The 20,965-nt window shown below is 37.7% G+C and overlaps 1 protein-coding gene across 2 annotated transcripts in view; it reads right to left on the minus strand.

Annotated features, from left to right (window-relative positions):
* The window catches only part of LOC120770465, a 205,441-nt gene extending 196,422 nt beyond the window's left edge, over window positions 1-9,019 (minus strand). The window contains exons 1-3 of one of the 2 annotated variants that reach the window (XM_040097964.1): window positions 3,174-3,249; window positions 2,811-3,083; window positions 2,533-2,750 (exon numbers count right to left, since the gene is read on the minus strand). The gene's annotated coding sequence lies outside the window, so the exon portion shown is untranslated. Of the gene's footprint in view, window positions 1-2,532; window positions 2,751-2,810; window positions 3,084-3,173; window positions 3,250-8,039 lie in introns of those variants that run through there. The other variant, XM_040097973.1, reaches the window with a different exon arrangement.
* Between the last annotated feature and the right edge of the window lie 11,946 nt (window positions 9,020-20,965).

Raw genomic sequence — 20,965 nt, forward strand, 5'->3', positions numbered from 1 at the left:
ATGGAACGCGTTCTTCCTCGACTCGTCTCGAAAAAGCTGAATTTTTTAACGTCGAGCCACGATTAAAACCGATTTTAAAGCCAAAAAAGCAATGATTACCATCGGCCAACCACCGTATTCACTAGATTTGACTCCGTGTGATTTTGGTGGTGAATAATAATTAAATATTTTGCCTTTTACTTACAATTTCAGGTACTTTTTTGTCACAATGTATAATTAAATAAGACAATAAAAATATTTGTTTGAAGCTGTGAATCCACGTAACTCTTTAACAAGAGTTCAAGACCATTAAGGTGAGTTTGAACTTTCTACAAAAAAGCATTCTTGTACATTCTAAAAAAGGTTTAACAGATTTGCAAATGGTAAGATTTGAAACCAGCAAGCCAGAAAAAAAAAATTTCCTTGTAAATCTTCCTCGTTGCCTCCCCAAGCTTTTTAATGCAAATTTTAACATGAATTTACGAAAAACATAGGAATTACAAAAACAAAAAATCTTACAAATCTACTGTGATTACTTCTCACCCTTTACTCTGTCATCTACATGCTAAGACTATAAACAGTTAAAATTCTCTTCTTTCATTTTATTCGCATTCAAATTCGTTGTTATGGTTTCGGTAGATTTAGTTTTGTTTCTTCATTTTCCACAATATCTTCTAGTTGAACAAAGAAGCTAAAAAGGACGCACACAGTCGCAAGTTGTTAGGTGCGCTCGCATTCCAAAGCAATGGCATATTTTAAGCTAACTCATATGCATATGAAAACCCACTTAGTTGGCTTTAAGTTATCACAACGTGTTTACGGATTTATTATTTGCTGTTTCTTCCAGCAACAGAGACCTTTTTTTTGCGCGAATAAGATTTGCTCTGTTGTCATATGGCTTTATATGGTTTATGCCACCATCCGTATACCCTGGCGGAATAAAGGAATGCACACCAGTGAAGAATTTGTAGAGAATATTATCGACAGTCAAAACGCATAACGCAGGCACTATCATAGGAAATAAATCATTTTCGAATCATCCCTATTGGTATGTGATATAATTTATCTATTTTATATGAAAAGAAGTACTAAGTAAAGCAAGAAAGAAAAAGCAAAAAAAAAATTTAAATCGAACGTCTAAATTTCATACTCTAATACAAATAATATTACACCACGTATATTGGATTCCATGAAAAGTAGCCACTTCGACGAGTCAAAATATTAACGCGAAAAGCAAAATCTTTGATGAATTCATTGGGCTGGCTTAAACACAATTTACAAATTTATATTTCAGGAAACTCTGCACTATTAGTCAACTAAGAGCTACTGAAGCTCACGCAACATATCACAAAAGAAATGATAGACTAAAATCGCCCTATACTTTCAAGCCGAATCCAGAATCGAATCACTTCATTTCTGCTAGTTGACCTCAGTTTGTAACAGTAAACAAAGCCATGCTTCTCGCCTTTCAATTTCTCTTCCACTGAAAACGTATTGAATAATTTCAGAGTTGGAGACTTCTATCCTAAGTGATATACATACATCATTATATATTAAGAACAGCCCATACTATTTTCATAACACCAATCTTTCGCAAAGATACCAATTTAATTCTGTCATTATCCACCATTCAGTTCAATATTTAGGTAAATTTGTTTCAAAATTATACCAAATATTTCCTTGCCGCGGAACATTTATTTCTCGCGTAGCATGTTCAATAATTGCCAGTACATAAGAGTAAGAAATATTAAAAGCTTACTACATATGTAGCGCCTCTGGATTAAGACTACAGGAGCAACAACAACGAGGGTTTCCTAACTTTCGGCTTACAAGAATTAAGCACAACAATAGTTTCTCGGCGAAAGCTGCGCCAAGGCGTTGCTGCGTTTCTGCGAGTTTGTATGCAAATTGCAAATGCAGATGAAAAGAAAAAAAAATATTTTAATAGAAGGGAAGCGCGGAAAACAGCGTGTGTGTGGCTACGAAACTTGCGAACACCATAACCATTTCGAGCGCACATTTACGGTTATGTTGAGGTAATTCTAGCGTTTGAATTATTATTCTTTCGCCAGCACCCACACACACACGCATAGCGTCCTCTACATGGGGCCCTGCTCTTGTACCTGGTGCAGAGTGCAAATTTTCGCATAAAATTACGCTTTTTCATAGGGGAAATTTGCTCAAAAGGCAAAAAATAACGCAAAATATTTAAAGAAAATAAAAGCGAACACAGATAAAGCAAAACCATAAAACCGCACCGGTACGACGCACACGACTAGAACGGCAACTCAAGCGCTTCCCTAGCTCCTGGCATGTACCTGCACATACGCTCACACCCAATGCTGGCTCCCCTCAATTGCTTCTCATGCGCGTAGGAACGTAAAATTCGCTTTTGTGATTTACTCACTTTTTCCGTCTTTTCACACATACACACATACACACGCGCAGAACTGCTATTTTTTCCGTCATCCGCAGCACTCAAAAATTTGTCTTTGGCCTTTGGCTTTTAAGTTGGCAAAAAATACCCTTTATTTTTCGGTTTTGCGCATTTACCTTGTTTCACATGCAAATCCGCTTTTATTTCGAAACACGAAATCTTATTTCACAGAATTTAGTGCGGCATTCAATGCTTGTTGATTTAAGCGTGCCATTCGTACGAACTACTTCTTTTTTGTTGCCACTTTCATTGCGTTTATACAACATTAAATAAGTACTGCCGCTGCATTAAATAATCGGCTTAAAATGTGGATAAATGATCTGAATAATCAAAACTATAAAAATTATAAAAAAATTTAAAAATGGAAAAATGAGAGATAGATTAATTTATTTACACAATTTTAATGTGTTGGAAACAAGTTATACGCCTTTAATACGCCTTAGCCAAATACTTGCAACTGATTAGCCATTTGAAATAGACTATTTGAAAAGAATACATCACCAATTTTAACTACAACGGTTCGCCCGTATGGCCAACGGACAGTAAAGGGTGCTCCCCAATTTCTTTTAATATACGTGAAATCCAGGCTGTGGAAATTCGTAAGCAGATTCACCGGAGGTCATTAACATCGTTGGCACCACGCGGTATATCAATTTACTCGAAATTTCTACAAAAATATTTAAAAACATAAATAATTATTAAATTATAATTTATCATATAACATTTGGAAATTTTAAACAATAACAAAAAATAATACCAAATTAAAAACACTCAATTAATTTTCGCGCAAAAACTCTCCTCCGAACATCTAAAGTGGGTATCAGCTGTTTCTGTCGCACGGCAAACCAGCTGTCTACGCAGGGTTGTAGGTGGCCAGGGACACTATATTATCTACACGTGCAGTCGGTAAAGCAGTTTCTTTTACTTAACGTAACCACAAGTCAATAAGAGCGTGATGGACACACAAACTCCGCCTCCCGGCGGGGTACACAATGTAACCAAATAATCGAACGCATTAAAAAAATAGAAACATTGAACAATGAATTGAAAAACGAAAATGCGTCACTTAAACTTCAAAATGAAAACTTAAAGAAATCGCTAACCAAATATGCAAATGAAGCGCCTTCTTCTCCATCAAAATCGACCTTCACATCCGAAACAGACGAAGAAGAGCTTGAAAAGGAAACAAATTGGCTATTAAAAAAGAAAAAAAGTAGGGAAAGTAAGAAATGCAAAGCAGATTCTTCACCGGATGTAACACTGAAGTCTCCGACTCCGGATGGAACAGCAGAAGATAGAATAGATACAAAAGTAAGCCATCGCCCTCCGCCAATTATAATAGCAGAAAACGTTAACCAACCCTTGATGCGTTCCTTGATGCACGCAGATGTAAAAAGATCTTACACACTCAAGCTTACTGGCCCAAGTTCCAGTAAAATAAATCTTTCGGATAGTTCCGACTACAGAATACTTACAAGGAAATTAAAGGGCTCGAAAATTCATTCGAACTCGTACGAAGACAAACAGTCGCGTGATATACGCGTAATGGTAAAAGACTTTCATCACTCATGTGAGCCTGAAAGAGCAAGGGCTTAAAGTTACGAAAGTCTTAAACTAACTTCAATATGAAACAAAAAATTCGTTAAATATGTTTATTGTATGCTTTGAATCTACAGAGAACATTAATAAAATTTATCAAACATATTCTAAATTCTGTCGTTAAACTCGAGCCCATAAAGCCATCGAATCTTGTGCCGCAGTGTAAATCCTGCCAGGCGTTCGGTCACACAAGAAACTATTATTGTAAACCACCGAGGTGTGTAAAGTGCGCCGGAAATCATACAACTTTAAGCTGCACTAAACCTGCCGAACTACCGCCAAAATGCTGTAACTGTAGTCAAAATCACCCTGCGAACTATAGGGAATGTGAAGTGGCAAAGCAACTTTAAAAAATTAAAAACGCCACTAAGAAAAATAAAGAGCATAAATGCGAACCAAAACGCTTAAGTACAACCGCTTTCACTACTCCTCAGAAGGAAGTCACTAATATAAATCATCAATCTGGAAATCACTTGCCAGCATAACTAAAGGTGCTAATAAAGTTCAACAAAATATGGCTGAAAATAAAACAATTACAAATGCCACTGGTGATATTACCGGTAATTTTTCGTTAATTCTCAACAAGCTTAACAAGCTAGAAGAGCAAAATAGACTTACTCACGAACGTCTAGATATAATTGAGGATGCGATGGAAAAAAGCAAAATTGCACAACTGTTTTTCTTGACCTATCCCAGGCTTTCGATAGAGTATGACACCATGGCTTACTTCATATATTAAGACTTCTATTTCCACAGCATCTAACTGAACTACTAGCCTCTTACCTGAGCAACCGTTACTTCAGAATCAAGCAGGGACAGTCATATACTATGCTACAGCCAATAAAAACAGGTATACCCCTAGGAAGCGTCCTAGGAGCACTCTTATACATTTTGTTTACTAGCGATATGCCTACGCCGCCAAACAGCACAATCGCCACATTCGCAGATGATACCTACGTCATACTACTGGTAAAAATGTAGTAGAGTCGTCGAACAGAATGCAGTCTTCAATCAACCTAATTGTAGAATGGACACAAAAATGGAACATTACTCTCAACGAGTTGAAGTCTATACATATAAACTTCACTAACAAAACTGCTACGTACATATATTCCCGTATATATTGGGAATGATGTGATTCCGTACTCCACCTCGGCGAAATATCTTGGATTGACGCTGGATGCAAAGTCCAAGTGGAAGGAGCATATACAAAGAAAAGTTGCAGAACTAAAACATCGTGATCTTCACATAAAAATGGTTAGGGAAGTCATTCGCGAAACGGCATCGAAACATGCCACAAGGTTGCAAAACCACGTAAACGCTGGATTGAAAAGAACAACGTTTCATGACCTTCTAAGCAAATAACAAATATTATAATATTTAGTTTTTAATACAAAGTTTAGTTTTTGAAAAAAGCTTCTTAATAGAGCTGCTATTGTTATAAAAAATATTTCTTGTTAGTACATTTGTCACTAGTTGCAATCCGAATGAAATTTAAAAACAAATCTTGTAACGTTTCAATAAATAAAAACAAAACAAACAAAACAAGAAAATCAATTTTCTGTTAATGATTTTTGGCTGATTGGTTTTAAAACCGTTGCAGCGAAGGTAGAATAATAGGTGTAACCCCAAACCTAAAATACAAAACACTAGGCAAAATCTGAAAAAATTATATATAATTATATTAACAAATTAGTCTTAATAAAATCTCTTTGTTTTCAAATATTTTCGCTTATACACTGCACAAACTCTGAAGCATGCAAACTATTCGCAATATACGTCACCTCTAACGTTTTCTCTTCTCATTGTTAATGGGACCTAATCACATGGAAGAATTATATAAATGCTCCATTAAACCTTTCAAAAGTCTTCCTCTTTTACATGACAAAAAAATACTAACAAGCCATTCAAATTCTCCAGTATTGATTAGCAAATTGAATGATTGATAACAATTAGTAGATAAATTTGATTAAAACAACAACCATCAAAACGAGAAATAAACATCCGCTGGGAAACTCCCATCCTTACATGAGAAGAGCAGAAAATGTTGTACTTTCTTCTGTTTTGAGAAAGGAGCAAACGAACCTGAACACAATTTTTAGAAAAGAACATGCAAATTTCATAACCTGAGCATAGAGCAGAATAATTGCAACATTTTTGTGAGAAAAGGAAACGCTATTAAATTAGTTAAGTTATTAACATATTATAAAAACACCAACGACAACCTCCATTCAGATAATGCATTATTATCAGGGTAAGCGTTGTCAAAAACCTGCAATTACTTAAATTATCTAAAAGAAATTTGTGGAAAACTTATTTAAACTTTAACCCAAATTCTTTTCAAACATTTCAAAGCGTGCAAATATTTCATGATAATACCATTCGATTGAAATTAATGGAGGTTATAATAAGATTCTTGTCCACGTAAATGGATCCAGGGGCCTTAAGCCTGCTTCTAGAAATCACTGGACAATTTAGACTCAGGTGTTCTGGAGATACTATCGTTAAGTCCACAAGTTTCATTTCTCTTTAAATTTTCAACCATCTTTCTGAATTTAGCATTTTTTAATTCACTTCAAGCTAATTTCGTTTAAATTTTGAGTAAATATAAATGAACAAAAGTGTATGTTCACTATTACACTTTCACTTAAATCTCAAATTTGTGAGCCGATTAATGTCGGTATTCTGCTTGTCACGATTGTCTCATGTCTCTAATTGTCACAATAAATATGGCACCACAACAGCAAATGATGTAACTTATCCCGGTATTAACTTCGACAAAAAGTTAACATGGAGGTAACGTATATCCAGTAAAATAACTAGTATGAAAAAACAGAAGTAATGCCTTGACAACAAAGTTTTGTTATTCAACGCGGTTATAAAACCTATTTTGTTGTATGGTATTCAACTTTGTGGTACAACCTGTGCAACTAACATTGAAATAATACAGAGGCTTCAATCCAAAGTCCTTGGCGCAATATGGTACATTCCTAATGAAAATATTCACAAAAAGCTCGGTATTCTTCATGATGAAGATGAAGGTAGAGGACAGCAGAAAGAATTATGACTTTACTTACTGTTTGGCTTTTAAGAAGAAGATTGAATGTGTGAAACATAAAAAACCTGTTTCGCCAATATGTAAGCAATATCATCTGTTGATTTTCAGCTACTGGTTCATATGATATATAGTTAGTATTTATTTTTAATTTAAGTTGATAAATAATTCTTTTTTTTCCGATCGAGGTAGCCGACACTTTAAAAATGCCAAAAGAAGATGTTAGACATTTGCTCCATGATTATTCGGGTATGAAAAAGTTCCACGCGAGAACTCAACAGGTCTAATGAAAAATGTTTCTGCATACAAAGTATACTGCAGATCTGACCCTCACCCACTTTTCTACTGATAGTAAATAGCCGAGATTGAGGCATATTTTTTGATTAAATATATTTTCTGTGAAAATTATGTCGAAAAATTGCAAGATAGCTTTATTTCGATACCCTCAATAGTATAGTCGAATTTGCGTAATGAAATTGTATTTCAACAAAATTAGGGTCGTATTTATAAGTACAAGTTGAATAAGAAATTATTTTTTCATATTTTCCTCAGTTTTTGCTGATATTTGCTCACTTGTTAAAAACTCCTTCGTATTTTACAGAACTGAGAACGTTTCAAAGTATTGACACCAATATTTTGATCCGAGCTTTTAAGGTGCAAATTCGATTTAAGACCCCAGATCCCACGTATCCAGCTTAAAGCTTACAAATGACGAAAAATTCATGCGAAATATGTATGCCATGTTGTTGTATTTTCAGCACAAAAACAAGCAATTAATCATTGACAACTTTTCCACTCCCCACCGCAAATCAATTTTTTAGCACGCTCCCTCTTCAAAACAACAAAAAACAATTAACTAACGTAGGGGGGATGGGCGCCAGCGAGCGTGCATCAGCACCAGCATGATGTATTTGGTTGTAAAAACTTTGAAACATATGTACACGAGTATATTTATTCGCTGCAACTTACCAGAGCCAGCACCAGTTCATCAAATGGTGATTAAACGCTTGCGGTCTACCGCGCCACACGGAGCGCACCAGCAGCTGACAATCTCAATTACAGCGTGTGTGTTACTGCTGCGCAAACGACCTTGCCATGTAGCACGATGAGCAGTGTGGCAACGAACCATGAGGCATGAGGCACTACTTTCGCGAGAAATGTACGCAAAAAAAGCACAATGCTCGCGCTTTGACTACGCCGTGCGAAATTTGCACGGCTACACACGCGCCGCAGTCCCGATGTGGGTGTGCGTTGTAGCATGTGCACAGCGCGGCGCGTTCTAACGTTCCACCACTAGCACACTAATGTTGCCAACAAAGCTTTTGCTGCGCGCCTTCTTGTCACACGCTCGTGTGCGCGAATGATGCGAATATTGCTCAAGATGTCGGCGATGACTTTGAAGATGTGCAAGCAATGGAAAGTAACAAAGAGCGGCAAAAATAACGGCGGAGCGCTCACATTTATTTGCTGCAACTTAAGTAGTTGCGGCAGCAGCACGACCTACAGTAATAAAGAAGAAGCGCGCAACGCCGCCACACATACACGCATATATTAACGATGATGATGATGACGGGATGATGCTGTCAATGGATGGTGTGGTGCCGCAGATGGCAATGGGATTTTCTCGTTGCCGTGCTCATATATCACAATAACGGTCGGCCGTTGTTGCTTCCATTGTTGCGTATGACACTGACACAATTATGGCGCTTTATATACTCAAGTACACTAGCATGAAAATTTATGCGCCTGTGGATATGCAACGCACACTACACCACTTGCACGCAGACGAGTCGCTGAATGACGTGCGCACTTTCATCAACACAATTGAATTGATTTTTTTATTTAATTCTTTTATTTTTTTTTATATTTATTTTTTTTTCAAATTTTTTTATTATTTCACTTTTCAGCTTTTAACTGTTTCTGTTGAAATTATTTTTTTATATTCCCGCTCATGCTTATTCTCCACAATTTCTCATAACAATTACAGCAGTGATTTCATTTCATTAACATTCGCGCAGTTCGGCGGTGCGTGCTGCGTGCTGCATGCGTGATGAAATGTGCATATAAATATAATAATATGAGAGTGCACAATTACGCATACACACACACATGCATAATTATTTCATTCTTTGTTATACGAGTGGCATTCGGCGCATGCAACGCCGCAAACGCATGTGATGTTGAAACGCGATTATGAGGAGTCGCGGGATGTGCCGCGCGCTGCTTAAGCAAATACTCACGTGCCCACTGACACACTTACGCAGGTTGCACACACACACACACTAGGCAACATAAGGATATGTGCACATTAACACTTATTATGCGTGTCCCTGCACATGTATTATTAAAGTTCTTACGTGCGCTTACGGCTATGCGCGAGGATATAATTATCAGACGTATTGTTTATTGCGGTTCGCCAGCAGAGCGATTTGGCTGCGAACTGAAAGTTGAAGGACGCAGCTGACAACTTGAAAAAGTGTTTATTTATGCTGCTTACTGTCAGTTGTCCGGCTATATGTGTCAAGATTTAGTAAGGACCAAGTCAAACTGGCGACTGGAGTTAGCCCAAGGAGACGAGCTTATTAACAATCCTTTATTTACGGTCCGTCTTGATGATCGCTAGCGAGTGTTCAGTTATTCACGGTTAACGGAGAATCTACAAAAAAACCGAGCCAACAGCAATTCTTGTCTAATTTGTTTATTATTTTTGAAATGCAATATTTGAACGGAAGCATTTGAGATACTTGTAGTGCTTAAGCCGAAGTAAGTGAATCCGTTAGCCTCACTTGAAAGTTGCAGACACTTTAAAATTTTTGCAGTAATCTAAGTACTTTTCTAATTACATTCGCATTACATATTTTAAAATTTTTTTTTGAATTTTCAACCACAATTTAAGTCATTTTCCTTAATTATATCACTCCACCCACGGCATACCGTTACGCGTAAACTCTAGCGGAGTGACCGTTTAACTCAAAACCTCACTAAGCATATCACACATACACACACACGTGGATATTAATTTGTTACTATATCACTTTATTTAACAGTGTTTTTTAGCGGCTTTGACGAATAAACGAACGAACATAGATTTCCACAGAGGAACAGTTTGTGCGTCCGCTAGCGCCACACTTTTGTTTTCCAAATCAGCACGCGTACCCTGCGAACACGACGTAACGCCACGTTCAAATACGAATACGAAACTGAGCGCTGCTTGGCGAAAAATTTTATGGTCGCGCACACACGGCGAACCAGCAGTCAGCGAGGCAGCACAAGACCGTACGAACACGAACAGCGTGCGCCACGAGTGCCGAAAGTTACGAGCGACGCTGACAACATTGACGAAACAGCTCCACGACCAACAGGATATTTCTGCTTCACAGAGAATTTTCCAATTTCTGTGTCACAGAGTCGAAAAACGAATTGTACACCCGAGAGTGCTCGCACACGCGGAGCGCAAACGCTTGTAAGGCACCATTCGTTGCTCCTGCAAGTCATATTTAATAGTGGGTATAACTGTCAAACTACGACTGCTCTCGGCTCGTGTTTTTGTGGGAAATTTGGCATTTCATACATACAGAGCAGTGTCCGCTACACTGTGTTGCGTATCAAGCAAGCAAGTACGGGCATCTTTTGTTTTTGTTTTTGTTGCCCTCAATATTTTTCGCCCATTCGTTATATTGTTATGAGTGTTGTTGTTGTTGCAACTGCATTTTCGCTTGCGGCAACATTTGCTGTAAGTGGCTTATCTTCGTTGCATGAGGAATTGTACGTTGAATGACGACGCTGGCACCAAGGGCCTATCCCAAGGCGATGGGAATTAGCTGCGTTACGCACGTTCTGCTTCTGCTGAACGCATTAAATTTTCAAACAGCATACTTTTCAGCGCCATAAATAAATAAGCGCACAAGTACAAGAAACACATGACTTGGCCAAAATAGACATGTTTCAAACAAAGCGTGAATATACCATTAAATTTTGATGACTTTTTTAAGGCAAAACAGAAAAACTCAGGTCGGAACATTTAAATAAGTCTGAGAACCTGCGTTTCATCACTTATTTACCGTTGCTTCAGTATTCAAAAATGTATATAACATATTCTATAAAGATGCGTCTTTCGGCATCAGAAATAAGTAGTTTGGTCGGTTTACCTACTAAGTTAATTGAAAACCTAATTTGCCATAAATTTCCATAGAATACATATGATGGACACAGTGATGGGCTAATAATAAAGTCGGCCACGGACCTCTAGTTTACTAGCCAATATATATGTAAAAAATATCCCTATTTTCAAAAATACCCTGTAAGAGAAATACTTACGTTCTCTCGCTCAAACTTGCGCACTTCCAACATTTCAACGATTCTTCCAGTGAGCAAGTATGTATAAGAGAAATTCTCTGAGAACTTGTTCTATTCAGCAATTCAGCACTTTCATAAATATCCCTATAAGCATGACTATTTTTTGAAACCGCTTTGACATAAAGTTATTTTATGAAATGGATAATTCAAACATTTGATTTGTCTTGGACTTTGATTAAATATTCTTAATTTTCATATCTTTATATACAAAAATTACGTGCCACGTTCTTAATCCGCGATGGACTTTTGGATTTTAGCAAAACTTAGCACACTATGTCTAGTTCAAACCAACTTAGAAGATAGGATAGTAAAAACAATTCATAGATAAAAACATAAAGTGAAAGCTCTATAAATATAAATGGGCGCTCTATTAAGCGGACATCTCCATTAATCATGCCAATTGGCCGGTCCCACAATTTGTTGATGTTTATTAAGAAGTTTCACAGAAAGAAGATAAATTGACCTACATATGTAGGTATAATCTGAATAACATGTACTATATATACACGAAACATATCATATATCTTGAGTTTTCGGGATTAAGAAACTCAGACGCCGACGACATCGATGTATTTAGTGATTTCTGAAAATCATGGGTCGACAAACTTTGACGACCCTTCACAAATGTATTCGTGATCTAATAAGTCCAGATTTAAAACTAAAATCTTAGAAGTACCGTTACTATCAGCAAAAACCTTTAGAGAACCATAGGTACTATACTTGTACTTGTCATCATAGGTTTGCTTTTCGATTAGGTAATTCCAATATAGTTTGAGCAACTGAAAAACTGTTGAAGATATGATAATAAAATAAAGCTTAAAGGTTGCTTAAGATATTCCAAGAGTCTTCAAATGAGCCAAATTATTTCTACCTTAAACAATTACACTCATTTGAGTCATCTTTACAAACTTAGCATCAAGGACTTCAACAAAGTCAGACAAATTCTAATTCTTATTCTAATAATCTAGCTGCAAACTTAATTTCACGTGCATAATAATTAACACCGCCAAAAAGAAGAGCAACATGCACTCCACCAAAAACTGAAATTACACACATTTTTCTATACGAAAAACGGTGCCGTCAACGTTGATTTCTGGGAAACAGAATGTACAAAAAATTAAATATCACAAAACATGCACCTCCAATCCCTCGGCAGCAAACTCATACCTCAAGTTTGTTGTGACTGCCGTCAATAAACAAGCCTCCGATATGGACATCGGTTGTGAGCTAAGACGGGCACCGTGGAGATGCCGAGGGACGGTGCGTGAGGTTGGCTCTGCTCAACGCATTAAACGCAGTTTTAAAAATGAAATTAACATATTTTAAAAATGTCTGCAATTTATTTCATTACCTACTTTTTCTAGCAAATCTCTCGTCGAGTGCCGAAGTGGTGCTACTTTCATTTTCTGACTCCTCTTCCCCCCAAGTTCAGCCCTGGCCACTGAGCCATTGATGCGCCGTCTGCCCGGCCTGCCGCGTCTATCTACATATGCATATTACTCACAGTTGCTACGGAGGCGGTGCGGAGCTGTTGTTGGTGTGAGTCTTCACTATTTCGCGGTTGTTGTTGTTGATGTTGTTGGAGCAACGCTGCTAAATAAGACGAATGCCCTACTTTCATCATATTTCACGTTGGCCGCGCTATGACAAATCGCTCGCCATTCCCGACCTCGGCAACACAGCACCGCCACCCGCCCTCCGTACGCCCTTCCGCCTGCGTTGCTACTTGTACTTTACCAGAAGGTAGTCAGGCAACGCTCGTTATGCTTATGAATTCAACAACGCGAAAGAATTTTTCAAGTGCCTTGGCTGCAGCATATCTACATAAACACGCCTACGTCATGCCTAAACTCCTACGCAAACTGCGGCACCCCTCCGCACAGCCATCGAAAGCGCTGAGAGTGCTTAAGGAGGCATGACTGTATGATGGACTATCGCATGTGAATAGACAATGGCGAAGTATGTGCAAGTGTAGCACATACATACATACATACATACTATGCGTATATATGCTTGTATATTTCAGCTATTTAAAATGATTTTCGCAACAGCGCTGCATTATCTTTCACTTGGATATTTATTATTTTACATTTTTCCGCTCTCATATTTCCGCGCGCATATTTTTATTGCGAGTAGTGCGTAAATGTATGAAAAATAGTACGAACATATATTTATTTGCGATTTAATGAAGAAAAAGCGGCGATGGCAATGGCGGCAGCTCGTCATAAATGTCATCGAGCGCTTTTGCAGCTTAAGGCAAATAAATGAGTCTGCTTTTAGGCGTTCGCCATGCACTCGCGCATTGCGGCGTTCTATTGGGTAGCACTTAGCGTATAATGTGCAGTGCGAAGACCCAAGTCTTCTCCGTCCACATTTCACTTTTCACTTGCCTTTGCATTCGTCTTTAAAATTAATACTTTTGACATTGAAGCCTTCTCTTGGGTTAACTAAGAAAAATGGCAGGCGATTAAGTGCGGTGCTGTATGTTAAGGTCAAGTACTATTTTGCATTCAAAAAAAATTTTTAACTTGTTTTCATATAACTTTAAAATTTGCTAGTGTAAGAGTTGCCTAACCAATGTTGGGCTAAGCGGAACATTTTAGACATTTCATATTTAGTTCTGCATAAAAGTATGATAATTTACATGTAACAAATCCAGACATTATATTAAAATTCAGGTTTAAGCAAATAAAACGAAGGAACTTGTTTCTCTTGTTTTTCTCTTGAGAAGCCTTCACATTGGCTTTCTTAGGCATTCAAAGCCTTCGAAAGTGCTTTAAGTATGGGACCCATCAACGCAGAGGCAACCAAGAAAACTTAACTAATTTTAAAAAAATTTGGCAAGAATTCAATTAAAAAAAAAAGTTATTGACAACGGTGCTGATGAAGAAAATCCAAGATTTTGTCTGAACCCTTGCCTTATGGAAAGTTTTTCAAATTCATTTATCAACAAAATGCAGTTCTTGAAATATTGCACGCTGCAAAATTACGGCTCAAGAATTTTTATCACCGCCAGCACCGTTATCATTGCAGCTATGGTCGCACGCGTGTCATCAGCAAACTCTCGACCCCCTCCGCTGTCAGCAAAGTGATTCTTATCGCGCTTTATGACAAATATTCATTGTTATTTGCATTTTCCCATATGCCACATTTTATTACTGCTTTACTAGCTTTTTGTAACGCAGGAACGTTTGAAGGTATGTGTGTTCTAGCCGCCGGCAGGAACACCCGCAAAGTGTTGTGGCTGCGAGTTCTTCGACAATGCTATTTATTGTCCTTGCTGTTTGAGCGTTAAAACGCTAACAGCTCCCGCGTTGTTGGTTGACGCCAAACCTTCACCTCCACCACTTCTCCACTTCTCACCGCGCCGAGCACGACAGCGCGCTGTCTCAATCTTTCGCTCATTTCTCGCCACCAAGGCATAGCCACAGGCGCTTTTTCTTTGTCCGCTAATGGTGTGTGACCCCTGCTACGCCTTAGACATTGCACACACATGAGAAAAAGTGCGTGTGTCGCGCAGATTTGCATGCGTGCGCGCTCGTGAGTGTCCTTTCAAATCACTTTCTTTCACTTTTCATTCTATTTGCGCACATTTTTCATCGCCAATAACGAACATTCCTCAGCCATTCGGCGAAAACAATAAGTAAGTTTGACTCGTCTGACACACAGACACGACAGACGGACACTCAGACGGTGGAAGCAATTGTCTGCGCTCGTCTTTGTCGCCGCCGCTGGTACTGCCAGTCATCGTCTGACAAATGGTAATAGAGAAATTGAAAAGAAAAACGTAAAGTCAATGGAAATGTATAATGTAAAGTGCGGAGTTTTGTGGCACATTATGTGTTTTATGTGCGCTTGAGCTGGCCATTTCGTTTCGCATTTTCCGCAAGCGCTTCACAATGTGTCCGCCATTACGTTTGTATTAGCATAGTCGAGCTCCTTTTCTTGTAAAACTTTTATGCGTTCCTGTCATGAAATGTTGTTAAGTGCAGTTATCGAATTAAGTGTGTAAGCGATTACGCAGCCGTCCCCGGTCGTCCTTCTTTCTCCCACAGTCCACTTTATTTGTTATGCCTTTTATTCGTTTTTTATTCCATACAATATTGAACTGCATTTTTATGGCCAATAATTTGGGGTTTAAAGAGGAAGCATTACTAATTTTATTACAATGCTGACAATGTAATTGCATAAACGTCTTCAATAAGTTTTCGAATCGTTCGATGACTCTTTTAGCATGACTGATTTATAGAAGTAATCAACGCTTTAAGGAGGAAATTCGAATTTCGTTTTCAAAACCTAGAAATATTTTAGCAAGAAAAAGCGTTAAATAAATGTCATTGAGCAAACCTGTTGATATGTAAACAAGAAAATACGTTAACTTCGGTTGCGCCGAAGACTTAATACCCTTCACATGTACAAATGATTTCATAAAAGAACTTGATTTTGGACGGTCAGTTTATATGACTATACACATGCTATAGTGGTTCCTGATCGCCGGTTCCAACAAAATTAGCAACTTTTTGTGTAAAAAATTACCGATACAAAATTCCAATTCCATATCTCAAAAACTATTGGTCTAGTTCCCGTATAATCTGATAGGCGGCAATGGCTAAATCGACTCAGCTGGTCACGATGATCATTTATATATACTCTCCGACCTTTCCTTTTAGGTTTTACATACTCATATACTATCTTAAGGGTATTTGCTCTTTATATATACTCCCACTTCATTTGAAGATCTGAAAAATTTAATCTGTGATGAACTCGGATGAAATTATCCAGAATTATTAATATTTGATCACCACTCACCACCACGGACAAGGCCCTTCAGAGTACTCCATCTCGATTGCAAGTCTCGATCTTAGACCCTGTACTATAGAACTTGATGCATAACGGAGTGCTATGCATATGCTGATAACCTTATAGTGGTAGCAGTTACTAAACATTAATATGACCTCCGGCTCAAATGCATGATTGCATAAATGGTTTACAACAATGAGTTTAGAGCTACTTGAGCAGAAAACGAAAATCTTGGTCATAAGCACAAGAAAGGTGGAAAACAGGGTATCACACACCATAGGGGAGTACGAGATTACTGCACAGCAGCAACTGAAGTATTTGGGAGTAATATTGGAGTCCAAGTTAAAATTTAAGGAAAACTTGAAGTATACTTCCAGCATCAAGCGATGCTGCTAAAAAACTAGCCAACATACCTCCTATTGACATCCAGTTGGACGAATTCGCGCGACTATACCAGCTGTTAGGGCCGTTCACAAGGCGGAAAAAAGCAGAGAGAACCAAGAGCCTTACAATGTGGTAGCAGCGGTGGCAAACCTCATCCACAGGACGATGGATCCATAGCTTAGAAATTTCTAACGTTAAAATCAAAATTCAAAATCTTCGGTATCTTTCGTACTTAAGAGATACAGTGACTCCTTATCATTGAATAGAAAGGCCGGTAGTGGTAGAAAACAATGATTTGAATCTCCACTTATAGAAAAAAAAGTGTTGACCTATTTGAAACGAAATCCTGGACTTTCAGTACGAGATGTCACGAAAAAATTGCAAATGTCACCTACATATGTCCAGCAAAAGTACGCAAACGAAATGGACTACGTTCCTTCAAAGTGAACACCACGCAGCACCAAACCGCAATGATAACCAACATGTTTTGGCAAAACGATGTGCTCGACAAATATATGAAAAGTTCATGCCTAATTTTAACTGCGTTGTGATGGACGATGAATCCTATGTAAAAGCGAACTTGAAACAAATTCCAAGGCGAACATTTTATATAGCAAACAAAAGGGGAAATGTTTCTGATAAATTTTAAAATAAAAAGCTTAATAGATTCCCAAAAAAAGATTTCTAATATGGCAGGCCATTTGCCAGTGTGGCTTCAGAAGTGAACCTTTAACAGGTTATGGAATAATAAATCAAGAAATTTATGTTAATGAGTGCTTACAGAAACGTCGTTTGCCTTTAATTAAGCTTCATAAGGATCCAGTACTCTTTTGGCCTGATCTTGCGACATGTCATTAACATGGCAAAGACGCAACATACAGTGATAAATGAGAGGCAATTTAGGAATAAGTGGCGAAACGTCACTAAAGACTTCAACAAGGATTCTGTACAAGCGCTTATGAAGGATGTTAAGTCTAAATTAAGATTATTCGCTTATAAAAAATTATCCTGAATATTATAACTTGAATTCGTATAAACCTATATATAAACTATAACTTGTATAAATATTTCTGAAATTAAATAATAAACATAAGTTTTAGAACGTTATACGTTCGACCAATTGTTTTCGTGCACATACTTTGCGTTTAACTTTACCTCGATCGCAGACCAGCCTGGAAACACACAGAAAAAACTAGAAATATATACTGGCTTTGAACGCAGCACGGCTTAGTGATCAAGATTGTCTTACAAAAATTCGCTTATAATAATAACAGAGGCTTCGGGCTTTCAAAGATCCACATAACTGTAATCTTCGTTAAAGGTTAAACCGGAAGATTGATAAAGATGTATTTACTAAGGCTATATAATGCCCAAAAATTTTAAGACTAACTAATTACTTTACACAACACTGGGATATTAGACTACTAAAGAAATCTAATGCAATAGAATTCACACATATTTTGAAAAAAATAATTCCTAGAAATTCGACGGCACCAGCATCGCTATATTTTCCAAATGTCAGAAATGATTTGTGACTTACGCCTACAAAGGCAGCTAAAAATGTTTTCAATGCAATAATTTCCCGAGCAGTAATTAAATTCCAAAAATAAATACTAATAAATACCTTAACAATGTGGAACACAATAGCTCATTTTTATTTGCAAATATGTCAATCACACCGATTGAAGGTAATATTAGCTGTGCTTACAACTGTATATATGTATATATGAACACGCATACATAAATGAATCCGCACTTCCACAATCAACAGTCGCAGTCATTTAATAGCAATGAATGAGTGATGAAATTGTCGGGCGCGGCAAAAAATTTAAAATGCTTCGCACATGCATACATTTGTAAATCGAAAAATTAATTACACATTCAACGAAAAAATTTAGTCTATTGTGGGGCGAGGCGTAAAATCGCGAAGCTGAATGCACAGGGACTACTTCACACACACGCAAACACACAGCTTCGCTGCAAGCGAAAAACCTTCCCCGCGGTAAAAGTCAGGCAGTCAGTTAATATACATATTCCACTCACAACCAGCGAGAATATATTCGATTTGAAAATGCCATGCTGTGTGTTATGTCATTTGTGGGTTGCGGTGTAGGGGAGTGAAACTGAATTTACAATTTCCTGCAGGGCTCACACATTTCCATACCGATGAGAGATCCATCGAAATCAGACGGTTTAACATGCCTACGATTAGCTCAATTAGCATTTTTATAGAAGCGTGAACATCGAATAAGGTGTAAAAAGCATTCGCTTGTGATACAGGCAGTGATGTTCATGTCAGAACTGAGTACTGGTCCCGTTTCTCATGATCCCGTTTTCTTTGACATTGATGGGAAAACTTTCTATTACAACTGTCTTAATTGAAGTAACAAAACATCATTTGATAAAAAGTTCCAGGCGACAGATTCGGTCAAATGAGCTTTGGTTGCGAATGCGCCTTCACAGTTTGTTAACTAACCTTAATCCAGGTGTTATCAAAAAATACTTTTAAAACCCCAATTAAGTAACTAAAATAATTGGTTCGTTCACCAAGTAATTTGAAGAGATTGATTACACGCTAATAAAATTTTGATCCTTGCAGGCAAAAAAACAGATTCAAGTGATTTTTGCCGTCCTCATTTGAGGTGGAGTTTCCCCCATCCAGATAGTGTTGCAGAGGCTGGAACAAGTAAAAGTCCAAAGGGACCATGTCTGCAGAATATGGTAGGTGTGGTAGCATACCATGTTCAAACTGCAAAATCTTTTGGCGAGGAATCAGCTTGTATGAGGTCTCACATTATCCTTGTCAATCACTACATCTTTTCTATTGATTAATTTTGGCCTCTTCTGTTTGAGTACACTACTTAATTTGTCTATCTGGTCACAATAAACTTCCGAATGTGGCATGGTGTTGTTGGACAAAACTCTAAAATAAACTATCCCTTTGAAATCTCATAACCCTCACTTTTCCTTGTCGCTTGATAAGCAAATAACAGTAGTTAATGTGACGAAGCAAATTTTGTTCTGTAAGAACATGAGCAACTCATGTTTCTAAGTTCGAAATTAATCCCAGACGTTTTATGTTCTTGTGAACGGGCGCGTAAGGCAAATTTAGTCTTCCAGCAATATCTCGAGTTGTTTCACGATCTTCATCGACCAACGACTTTATTTTATCCCAGTCGGTATTATAGGTAAGGCGGTTAAGTGAAGTTGGCTGCGAAAAAGTTCAGTAGGATCATGGAATAAATTACTGGTGAACAACGATCATATGTTCATATTTCAGAAGCCAATAAAAATCAAATATATGGTAGGGAACCGGGACATTCAACTCTAATTGCAAAAATAGGTTTACAATTTTAAAAGAAGGAAATATAATAAAAGTGGATTTAGCGGAAAATATACATCACTAATTATATACAGATGAAAGCGTGTAGGTATAATCGAACAACATTGCACAAGCACTCCAATAACAACAATGTTCGTGGATTATCACCCTGTCATCTTTGATATAGATCTCTTTAAAAATTTAACAGAGCGTCTAAGAGACAAATTTTACTGAAATGAGTGAATTATTTAAGACTCTAAAAACATGTAGGCAATTCATAAAAATGTTGCTACAACGAGTTTCATCTCGTGACTTTGTACCTTCCTAAGATATGAAATAGCCGCAGAGTGACTAGGGTAGCCAAGGGAGTAAGAGTCTTTTGACTGGAAACAAGGCGATAACGGCTTAACAAACATTAACTGCTTTGTGCGGAATTTTTATTCTTAGCGAAGTTTGAGATAATGAAATGAATTAACAAACAAGAACACAGGGTGAAATATCTCAGGAGGCACAATAGCCTGAACTAATTGGGAACGTCATGCTCTTAGTGATAGGTTAGAATTAAGTTGCATTTTCGTGCCACAAACAACAGCTTCGCCCATGAAATCGCATCAGCTCTGTTACTTGTTATAATTTCACCGCTTTGTTGCATGGAAAGTGTGAAAACTTAGTGGCGCATATGCATATTCGCTTTTTAATTGTGCACTTTTCATTTACAACAATGCACATGACTTCTCAGGTAAATACACACACAAATCCGTGGAGCCACAGGCATTGTGCGCCCTGAAAGAAGCACCGCATTGTAAGCTTTGTTTACTTTTCATTTTCATGCGAAACACAAGTAGAAGTTGCGCTGCGAAACAACAACAAAGCACACAAAATAATCATATTTAATGAAATGGGAGAGGGAGTGAGAGAGGGAGAAGCATTGTCTGTAGATTTGCATTCATCCTTTTCAATTCACGCATGCATTAATGCATGCTCGCTCAACTTGCCGCCGCCTTAGCCGCTCTGCAAGCAAACAAAGTGCTTA

This window comes from Bactrocera tryoni, chromosome 1 (genome assembly GCF_016617805.1).
Source record: "Bactrocera tryoni isolate S06 chromosome 1, CSIRO_BtryS06_freeze2, whole genome shotgun sequence".
Lineage (NCBI taxonomy): Eukaryota > Metazoa > Arthropoda > Insecta > Diptera > Tephritidae > Bactrocera > Bactrocera tryoni.